The 10,931-nt window shown below is 40.5% G+C and overlaps 1 long non-coding RNA gene across 2 annotated transcripts in view; it reads left to right on the top strand.

Annotated features, from left to right (window-relative positions):
* LOC104984229 overlaps positions 1 to 2,814 on the top strand; it is a 20,521-nt gene extending 17,707 nt beyond the window's left edge. The window contains exon 3 of one of the 2 annotated variants that reach the window (XR_824724.1): positions 1,607 to 2,814. This is a non-coding gene — a long non-coding RNA (uncharacterized LOC104984229). The remainder of the gene's footprint in view (positions 1 to 1,606) is intronic. The other variant, XR_824727.1, reaches the window with a different exon arrangement.
* Positions 2,815 to 10,931: the final 8,117 nt, after the last annotated feature.

The following is a 10,931-nucleotide window of genomic DNA, read 5'->3' as shown; positions in this document are numbered from 1 at the left end:
GTTCAGGATGGGGAACACATGTATACCTGTGGCGGATTCATTTTGATATTTGGCAAAACTAATACAATTTGTAAAGTTTAAAAATAAAATTAAAAAAAAAAGAACAATGCAAAAAATAATACCTCCCTCAGCATTGTGTCCTCAGGCTACTCCTCTGTCTTCCTCCTTCTCAATGTAGTTTTGCTCCTTGAGAGAATATAGGACCTACATCAAGTCCTGAAATACCAGGCTAGATGAATCACAAGCTGGAATCAAGATTTCCGGGACAAATACCAACAACTTCAGATATGCAAACACTCTAATATCAGAAAGTAAAGAGGAACTAAAGAGCCTCTTGATGAGGGTAAAAAAGGAGAATGAAAAAGCTGGCTTAAAACTCAGCTTTCAAAAAACCAAGACCATGGCATCCAGTCCCATCACCATGGCAAATAGAAGCAGTGACAGATTTTATTTTCTTGGGCTCTAAAACCACTGTGGATGGTGACTGCAGCCATGAAATTAAAAGCCACTTGCTCCTTGAAAGGAAAGCTATGATAAACTTAGCATATTAAAAAGCAGAGGCATCACTTTGCCAACAAAGATCTATGTGGTCAAAGCTATGATTTTTCCAGTAGTCATGTACAGATGTGAGAGTTGGACCATAAGGAAGGCTGAGTGCCAAAGAATTGATGTTTTTGAATTGTGCTGGAGAAGATGCTTGAGAGACCTTTGGACAGCAAGGAGATCAAACCAGTCAATCCTAAAGAAAATTACCCCTGAATATTCATTGGAAAGACTGATGGTGAAGCTGAAGCTCCAATACTTTGGCCACCAGATGTGAAGACCTGATTCACTGGAAAAGACTCATGCTGGGAAAGATTGAAAGCAAAAAGAAGAGGGAGGCAGAGGATGAGATGGTTAGAAAACATCACCAACTCAATAGACATGAATTTGAGCAAACTCTGGGAGTTAGTGGAGGACAGAGGAGCTTGGTATGCTGCAGTCCAAGGGGTCGCAAATCGTTGGACTTAGCAACTGAACAACAAGTCCCTCGACCTCCCATTCCATCCTTAAGCTGAGGACCCAGGGGACCTTCATGGGAAAGGGATTACAAGTGAAAAAATAACATGGTAATTCTGGAAGGTAAAGGATAATGGGAACACACAAATTCACCCCATATGGGTTCAAATGGAAGTTCTGAGAGCTTTGGTAATGAACAAAGAAGACTTTTGATGTGTTCCAGGCATTTGGGATAAAGAAAGTGGATTTTGATGAAGTTTTTAAATAAGTATTTCACCTTGGGGATTTTTTCAGAGAGTATAGTAAAGATCTGGATCTCTATTTGAACTACTTCAGGTTGCTGGATTTGTGATTCTTTTAATGCCAGGACTGAACTGCATGTCTGCCTTGTATTCTGTGGATGACATTTCACTTTTAAGCTAGTAAATGCAATATCAGTTTCTTTTTTTTTTTAATTTTAGTGTTTCATATACTATGATATTTTAAGGTCCAGAAGATCAGTATTTTTTGTTGGAATAAAATCATTATTCTAAAAACTTCTATGATTTGAGTTATTTACATATTATATTGCATTACAGTTTCTAATCAAACTGTTTTACTTGCTTAGATGAACTTCTTCTCTGTCTCCATAATTCTTAAGAGGAAGAATTAATGAGAATTGAAAGGAGAAGCTTCTGCTGGAAGAATAATGCTTGAGTTCCAGGCACTTCTGAACCAATAGAATATGAAAATGCCAGTGCTGAAACTACTGCAGGAAACTGTGTGGAAGCTCCCCATGAGACTAAAGAAGCCAAAAGAGACGTGTGATACCTCTCCTAAAAGAATGAGAACACAGCTTGATGTCAATAAAAAGATTGCAACCCATGGAGAAAATGGTTATTGAAAATGTGTCCTCAAAGTAAGTGAGAGACAGAGACAGAGATCGTTTGAAGATGGAGTAAAAAGGAAATGTTTGAAGTTAGCTAATAGCAATGATATCATCTTCCAACTAGTTTAGAATCAGAGCTTTTTCAGCAGCTGAAAAAATGTACACAAAAATCAGTTCACTATCTAATAAAGACCAATTGACACACGTAAAGAGACATCTTTCTTTTAAATTACATGTCATCTTCTATCATCATTAGTTACATTTTCTTTATTTCATATAGTGTTTATGTTAGTTTGTAACACTTTGTTTTACCTGCCAGCAACTGATATTGGTAATGATTTATATTTAAATTTTTGTAATTTTTCATTTTCCTTAATGTATGATTTTAAAATTTAAAATGCATCAAATACCTAGTCTTACATTTTAATTTTATGGATTAAAAAGTTTCAAAATAGAAAATACTAGTACTTTAGTTACAATTTGAATCAAATATTCCAATTCTCCTGTTATTCCTGTCCTCTGGTGTTGTGATGATTTTTTCTTTAAGATGCAGTTCTCTCATAAGACCATCTCTGATTCCACCGCAGGGAAATTGAGTTTATTCCCAGAGTAGACTGTGCAGACTTGGTGATAATAATCAGAACATTTTACTGTAATGATGTATTTGTCTCTCTCCTTTTATTGTGTCACAAAATCCTTGAATATTTATAAAACAGGAAGCAATTTTATTAACTATAATGGAAGAATACTCCTTTCAGGCTTGCCAAGGGGTTTGTTACAATGAAATTGAGTTGTGGACACTTCCAGGGACAGATTGTGCTTCCTGAAGGCACAGCCAGTCAGCTAGCTCTGCCGTATTTCCCTTTAACTGTAACCATGTCTAAAACTGAGGACCATCTGTGCTTTGTAATAAAAAGCTAAAGTCTTTATGCCTTGATAATAATTTTGAAATTTAATATATCTGAAGTCTATACTTATAAAAATTATTTAAAATTATGTTTAAAACTCATTTAAAATGGAAAAACTCATTTTGATTATTTTCTTATTATCTAACTTGTTAACCAGCTTAGTCACAAACAAGATGATGTATCTGGAAACAAAATGTAAATTGTAGGATGCTGCACAAAATAATCTTAAGAGCTAGAGTTAAAGACAAGAAATGTCCTCTTCTTTTCCTCAGAGGGGATCATCCTAAATTTGTGAACCTTTCTTGATAGGTTTTCATTTCCAACCACATAAATTCTTGATACTGTTTTTTGAAATCCCATTAAACTACAGGCGGAAATATAGCCCTACACTGACCCTTTATGACCAACCTAGATAGCATATTAAAAAGCAGAGACATTACTTTGCCAACAAAGGTCCGTCTAGTCAAGGCTATGGTTTTTACAGTAGTCATGTATGGATGCGAGAGTTGGACTGTGAAGAAAGCTGAGCGCTGAAGAATTGGTGCTTTTGAACTGTGATGTTGGAGAAGACTCTTGAGAGTCCCTTGGACTGCAAGGAGATCCAACCAGTCTGTCCTAAAGGAAATCACTCCTGAATCTTCATTGGATGGACTGATGCTAAAGCTGAAACTCCAGTACTTTGGCCACCTCATGCGAAGAGTTGACTCATTAGAAAAGACCCTGATGCTGGGAGGGATTGGGGGCAGGAAGAGAAGGGGACGACAGAGGATGAGATGGCTGGATGGCATCACCGACTTGACGGATGTGAGTTTGGATGAACTCCGGGAGTTGGTGATGGACAGGGAGGCCTCAGTTCAGTTCAGTCGCTCAGTTGTGTCCGACTCTTTGCAACCCCATGAATCGCAGCACGCCAGGCCTCCCTGTCCCTCACCAACTCCCGGAGTTTACTCAAACTCACGTCCATCCAGTCGGTGATACCATCCAGCCATCTCATCCACTGTTGTCCCCTTCTCCTCCTGCCCCCAATCCCTCCCAGCATCAAGATCTTTTCCAATGACTCAACTCTTTGCATGAGGTGGCCAAAGTACTGGAGTTTCAGCTTTAGCATCAGTCCTTCCAAAGAACACCCAGGACTGATCTCCTTTAGAATGGCTGGTTGGATCTCCTTGCAGTCCAAGGGACTCTCAAGAGTCTTCTCCAGTACCACAGTTCAAAAGCATCAATTCTTCGGTTCTCAGCTTTCTTCACAGTCCAACTCTCACATCCATACATGACTACTGGGGGAGGCCTGGCGTGCTGCAATTCATGGGGTTGCAAAGAGTTGGACACGACTGAGAGACTGAACTGAACGGAACTGAACTGACCCTTTAGATAACACTTGTCCTCATACCAGACAGGACACACTGCGGAGGCCTGCTTCAGGCTGCCTTGTGCCTGACTTGTCTTTAGAGAGGTGGAGCATTCTTTTGCTCATTTGCATTTTCCACATTGTAGCATTAGGCTCAAGCTTGCAACTTTCTCTGTAACTTTTCTCTGAAATCACCAAAAAAGTTAGCTTCAAAGTTGTTTAAATAATAGTGGCTTATCTAGCCCTTTCCTCTCACCACCAAAAGAAACTTGGAAAGTTTTAAAGTTAAGAAAAGCTGTATTTCCTTCATATGAATGATTGCCTTACTACTCAGCAGGAATAATTAGTTCTCAGAGAAGTCTACTATCTACAGACTTGTAATTAGCTTATTTGTATTAGGACGTTAAAGAGGTTGTTATACTTAGTTACTTCAAAATTTCTTTCCTGTAGCAGATGCTACTAAATTGGCATCATTATTGCATCCAATCTTGGAGCATCCCACTTAATAGTGATTTACTGTATTCTTGTTCCACTCACTCTCACTACACCATCTTGGAGAATAATAACATTTTTTCTGAATAATGAACAGTTGAGGGGAGTAGCATTTGTGTGAATAATAACTGAATAAAGAACAACTGAAGGGGAGTTTTTATTTTTGCATCATGCTAAATATTGGGGAGGGAGTTTACGCTGATCACTTGAGCTCTATATAAATGACTAATTCAAATTCATGTTGATGAAATCCCTTGCTTAAAGTTTTTCCATGATAAATTTGGATTGTATTATAGGCTATTCATTTAATAGCAAATATGTATTGAATGCTTACTGTGTGCAAGATACGGTTCTTAGTATACATCCCTGTTCTAGTGGAGCTTACATTTTAGAAAGGAGATACAATGAACAATAAACAAATTAATAAATATGTGCAAAATACTACATATGGTATATACATATATGTTATATGCATATGTATACACATTATAGTGTATTATGTTGCAAAACATAGTGTTGTTTTATACTGCATTAGACGGTGATAAGTGCTGTAGAAGACATTTTTAAAGTATGGCCATGATAAGGGGCGTTGAGAGTTCTAGAAGTGAGTAGTTTGCAGTTTTAAGTAGGATATTCACATTGGGTCTAGAGAATTCATTGAATTTTAGAAAATCTAAAGGAGTGAGCCAAGAAAGAACATTTCTAGCAGAAGAAACAGCCTTTAGAAAAAATAAACTGTGGAAGATTCTGAAAGAGATGGGAATACCAGATCACCTGACCTGCCTCTTGAGAAACCTATATGCAGGTCAGGAAGCAACAGTTAGAACTGGACATGGAACAACAGACTGGTTCCAAATAGGAAAAGGAGTACATCAAGGCTGTATATTGTCACCCTGCTTATTTAACTTATATGCAGAGTACATCATGAGAAACGCTGGTCTGGAAGAAGCACAAGCTGGAATCAAGATTGCCAGGAGAAATATCAATAACCTCAGATATGCAGATGACACCACCCTTATGGCAGAAAGTGAAGAGGAACTAAAAAGCCTCTTGATGAAAGTGAAAGAGGAGAGTGAAAAAGTTGGCTTAAAGCTCAACATTCAGAAAATGAAGATCATGGCATCTGGTCTCATCACTTCATGGCAGATAGATGGGGAAACAATGGAAACAGTGTCAGGCTTTATTTTGGGGGGCTCCAAAATCACTGCAGATGGTGATTGCAGCCATGAAATTAAAACACCCTTACTCCTTGGAAGGAAAGTTATGACCAACCTAGACAGCATATTGAAAAGCAGAAATATTACTTTGCCAACAAAGGTCCATCTAGTCAAGGCTACGGTTTTTCCAGTGGTCATGTATGGATGTGAGAGTTGGACTGTGAAGAAAGCTGAGCGCTGAAGAATTGATGCTTTTGAACTGTGGTGTCGGAGAAAACTCTTGAGAGTCCCTTGGACTGCGAGGAGATCCAACCAGTCCATCCTAAGGGCTGTCAGTCCTGGGTGTTCTTTGGAAGGATTGATGCTGAAGCTGAAACTCCAATACTTTGGCCACCTCATGCAAAGAGTTGAGTCATTGGAAAAGACCCTGATGGGGATTGGGGGCAGGAGGAGAAGGGGACGATAGAGGATGAGATGGCTGGATGGTATCACTGACTCGATGGACATGAGTTTGAGTAAACTCCAGGAGTTGGTGATGGACAGGGAGACCTGGCGTGCTGCGATTCATGGGCTTGCAAAGAGTCGGACATGACTGAGTAACTGAACTGAACTGAAGATGATGGCATTTTCAAGGGAGAGCAAGAGATCCAAAATGGCTTGAGTGGAGAGTGAGAAGCAGATAATAGGGGAGGAGGTCAAAGAATAGGGTAAGGAATAGTGCTGGCAGTGGAACAAGATCCTGGAGAAATGTGTATATGTGGGGTGGGGCGGGGGAGGTGGTTTGATAAAGACTTTGTCCTTTTTACTCTGGTTGAAATAGGGAAGCACTGGAGGATTTTGATTGAAGGAGGGATGTGAGCAGGCCTCTATTTAAAAAGGCTGTAGTGGTTTCTGTGTTGAGCATAGACTCTAGGCCTGTAGGAAGTTCCTGCAGTGATCCAAGGAAAAGCCGGTTGTGGCTCAGATCAGGATGGCAGCAGTGGAGGTGGTGAATAATGGTTAGATGCTGAAAATGTCTTGACAGAGACAACATGATTGGCTGATGGATTGATTGTGGAACATGACAGAGGCAGCAGAGTCAAAAATAATTCCAAAGTGTTTATATGAGCAAATGAAAACATGAAGATGTTTCTAACAGTCTGGAGAGGCTAGAGGTGATGCAGGTTTGAGGAAGAAAATTCAAGTGTTCAGTTTTGTTCTTACTAAGTGTGACTATCTATTAGATACTCAGGTTGAGATGTTAGGTGTACAAGTCTAGAGAGATGGCTGCTGCTGCTGCTGCCAAGTCGCTTCAGTCGTGTCCAACTCTGTGCGACCCCATAGACGGCAGCCCACCAGGCTCCCCCGTCCCTGGGATTCTCCAGGCAAGAACACTGGAGTGGGTTGGGATATATACATTTGAGAGGAGGACATACATTTAATTTACAGGGCTCAAGGCAAAATGAAAGGGTGAGCCTTTTGTTAAATAATTACTAAGAATTTTCAAAATTGTGACAACAGAGCATTAGCTGAGTATGGCGTCCTCCTGAGGGGGGCACAGGCTGCAAGTCCATAGAACTGGCCTTGTTTGGGCATCATGGGCATATATACATGATAATTAAAGCCATGAGGTTGGATGAGATCATCAAAGGAACATGATGGAGAAGAGGACCAGACACTGACTCCTGGGGCATCCTGAAATGAAGAGATTCAAGAGACAAAGAGGAGCCAGCCAAGGAAACTGAGAGGTAGGAGGAGAGCCTGGGTGTGTCCTGTCCTAGAAGCCAAGAGAGCAGATGAGGAGGGGGTGACCAGCTGCATTAAATGCTGCTGGACAGTTGAATGACATGAGGACAGGGAGCTGATCACTGGATTTAGCAACTTAAAAACTTTCAGCAACAATACATATTAATTTTTTTTTTTAATAAGCTAGTCTTCTCAGGTGGCTCAGTGGTAAAGAATCTGCCTGCCAAAGCAGGAGACTCAGGAGATGTGGGTTCAATCTGGAAGATCCTCTGGAGGAGGAAATGGCAACCCACTCCAGTATTCTTGCCTGGAAAATTCCATGGACAGAGGAACCTGGTAGGCTGCAGTCCATGGGGTTGCTAAGAGTCGGAAACAACTGAGCGACTTCACTTGCACTTTTTACTTTCATGCATTGGAGAAGGAAATGGCAACCCACTCCAGTGTTCTTGCTTGGAGAATCCCAGGGACAGGGGAGCCCGGTGGGCTGCCGTCTATGGGGTCGCACAGAGTCAGACACGACTGAAGCGACTTAGCAGCAGCAGCAGCAGCAGCGGGCTTCTCAGGTGGCTCAGTGGTAAAGAATCCACCTGCCAAAGCAGGAGACTCAGGAGATGTGGGTTCAATCTGGAAGATCCTCTGGAGGAGAAAATGGCAACCCACTCCGGTATTCTTGCCTGGAAAATTCCATGGACAGAGGAATCTGGTGGGCTACAGTCCATGGGCTTGCAAAGAGTTGGACATGACTGAGTGACTGAGCACACACACAGGCAAAACCATTGAGGCAGTACTACGAATCACAAAATTGTAATCATTGAAAACAATTTCTTTATGTTACATGGCAACAGACGTTGGGCCTATTCCACATTTGTAAAAACTCCTCCAAAGTAGAACACATTCCTATACTCACTGTTGTATAAGCAAATTCATTTGGTAGGTTTGGGGCATATAAAATAATAATACATTTTAAATGAAATCAGAAAAGGATGTTCTGAAGTTTTCCCAGTTTGGTGTTGGGGGAAGGGGCAAATAACTATTTTGAACAAGAATTAAGTGCTTATAAGACCCTGATAATTTGTCTTAAAATAATTTTATTAAAAATGTTAGATTCCTTAAAAAGAGTAATTGCTTTTGAAATACTGATTATACCCTCTTTCTTAGTTTCTGTTGCATGTGTCATCGTATTAATTATCTCAAGAAGTGTTGGTAAGAGGCTGATATGGAAGAGCTTTGAAACAAGAAGAAAATTCTTCCCAGCCTTGAACTTAATATAATTTTCAGTATTAGATCTGCAGGCAGACAGGGAGTTGTTCAAGAACTAAGCTTCACCTGTTGCCTGTTCTTATGCGTTTTAATGTACTGTGTGCTAAGACTAAGGAGAAAAAGATTTACTTTGATTAAAACTCTTTTGCAGAGTTTTTCATAAAAACAAATTTATAACCCAGGGAGTTAAGTAAGGCTTTTGTTTTATTTTATTTTAAATAATGACCCAGTCTTTGAAAAAGTACTCTTCCAGAAATTGTAAGCTTTGCTGACTTTCAGGTTTTGATATATTTCTGTGGTTAACAGGAAACCACAGTAGGGGGCATCAGAGAGATAAGTTTACGCATAGAAAGTAATTCTATTTTTGCATTGAGAATAGAATTTGCCTTTATAGATAGAAGAAATTTACACTTCAAAAAGCAAGGGAAATTCTGCAAAGGACCTCTACAACATCCAGACCAAGTTATCTCTCGTCTGTCACCTTCAGTGACTTCTTTGCTAATTATCATGAATCCATAGAGAAATTCTTCTATATGGATTTTTAAGCACCATGAGGAATGCATGATTAATTCTTAGAGATAATCAGTCTAGAATATAAGAACTGTAAGCTATACATCCAAATGTCTTTTTCTAAAGGGCTGAGACTGATCATTATGATGAAAAATCTGAGTAAACAGATATGAGAACTGCTGCTGGGAGTGAGGAGCTCCCACTGCTGCTGCTGCTGCTGCTGCTATGAGGGGCACCTAAAGCCTGGGGTGCTAGAGGGCGCCACCCTCTAGCCAAGTAAACCAGATGTCTGTCATCCTAAAAGAAACTTAGAATTAAATTCACCTTCCTGCTCATCCCTGTTCTCATTAATCAATGCCTAACTTGTCCTTGGCACAATCTTAAATACTACTTCCTTCTTCTCCCCAAATCATTTTACTGCATCTTTAGGAACTCCTAGTCCACCAATTAAACAAACCATGATTACCTCACACTACGACTGGGATCTTATCTCTAAGTCTTGCCTTAACTAAAACCTGGCTGTCCCCTGGAGATATATATTCTCCTCTCTCTATATAGTAGACATTTCTAGTAGTGGCTCTTCTTAGACCCAGCTGTAGAGGAAAACATTTTATCAGCCCATACATGATACCTCAACCTTCTTGTAGGTACTTGCAGGTCTCCTCTTCCTGCTGTGCTTCTCTTAGCATGCATAACCTGACCCTGCTCAGCACCATCTTAGGCTCTGCCAGTCCACCAGAGGGCACGTTCTCTTCTTTTTCTTTTGACTACCAGGATCACAGAGAAAGCAAGAGAATTTCAGAAAAACATCTGCTTCATTGACCACGCTAAAGCCTTTGCTGTGTGGATCACAACAAACTGGAAAAATTCTTAAAAGAGATGGGAATACCAGACCACCTTACCTGTCTCTTGAAAAATCTGTTAGGCAAGTCAAGAAGCAACAGTTAGAACCTTACATGGAACAACTGGGTCAAAATTAGGGAAAGTGTATGACAAGGTTGTATATTGTCACTTTGTTTGTTTAACTTACATGCAGACTACATCATGTGAAATGCCAGGCTGCATGAATCACAAAGTGGAATCAAGATTGCTGGGAGAAATATCAACAACCTTAGATAAGCAGATGATACCAATCTAATGGCAGAAAGTGAAGAGGAACTAAAGAGCCTCTTGATGAAGGTAAAAGAGGAGGGTGGGAAAGCTGGCTTAAAACTCAACATTCAAAAAACTTAGATCATGGCATCTGGTCCCATCACCTCACTGCAAATGGGTGGGGAAAAGGTGGAAACAGTGAAAGATTTTATTTTCCTGGGCTCCAAAATCACTGGGGATGGTGACTGCCGCCATGAAATTAAAAGATGCTTGTTCCTTGGAAGGAAAGCTATGACAAACCTAGACAGAGTTCAGTTCCGTTCAGTCGCTCAGTCGTGTCTGACTCTTTGCAACACCATGAATCGCAGCATGTCAGGCCTCCCTGTCCATCACCATCTCCCAGAGTTCACTCAAACTCATGTCCATCGACTCGGTGATGCCATCCAGCCATCTCATCCTCTGTCGTCCCCTTCTCCTCCTGCCCCCAATCCCTCCCAGCATCAGGGTCTTTTCTAATGAGTCAACTCTTCGCATGAGGTGGCCAAAGTACTGGAGTTTCAGCTTTAGCATCA

This window comes from Bison bison, unplaced genomic scaffold (assembly GCF_000754665.1).
Source record: "Bison bison bison isolate TAMUID 2011002044 unplaced genomic scaffold, Bison_UMD1.0 scf7180017863955, whole genome shotgun sequence".
Lineage (NCBI taxonomy): Eukaryota > Metazoa > Chordata > Mammalia > Artiodactyla > Bovidae > Bison > Bison bison.
Note: the sequence above shows the minus strand (reverse complement) of the source record. Positions and strands in the feature narration are given on the sequence as shown.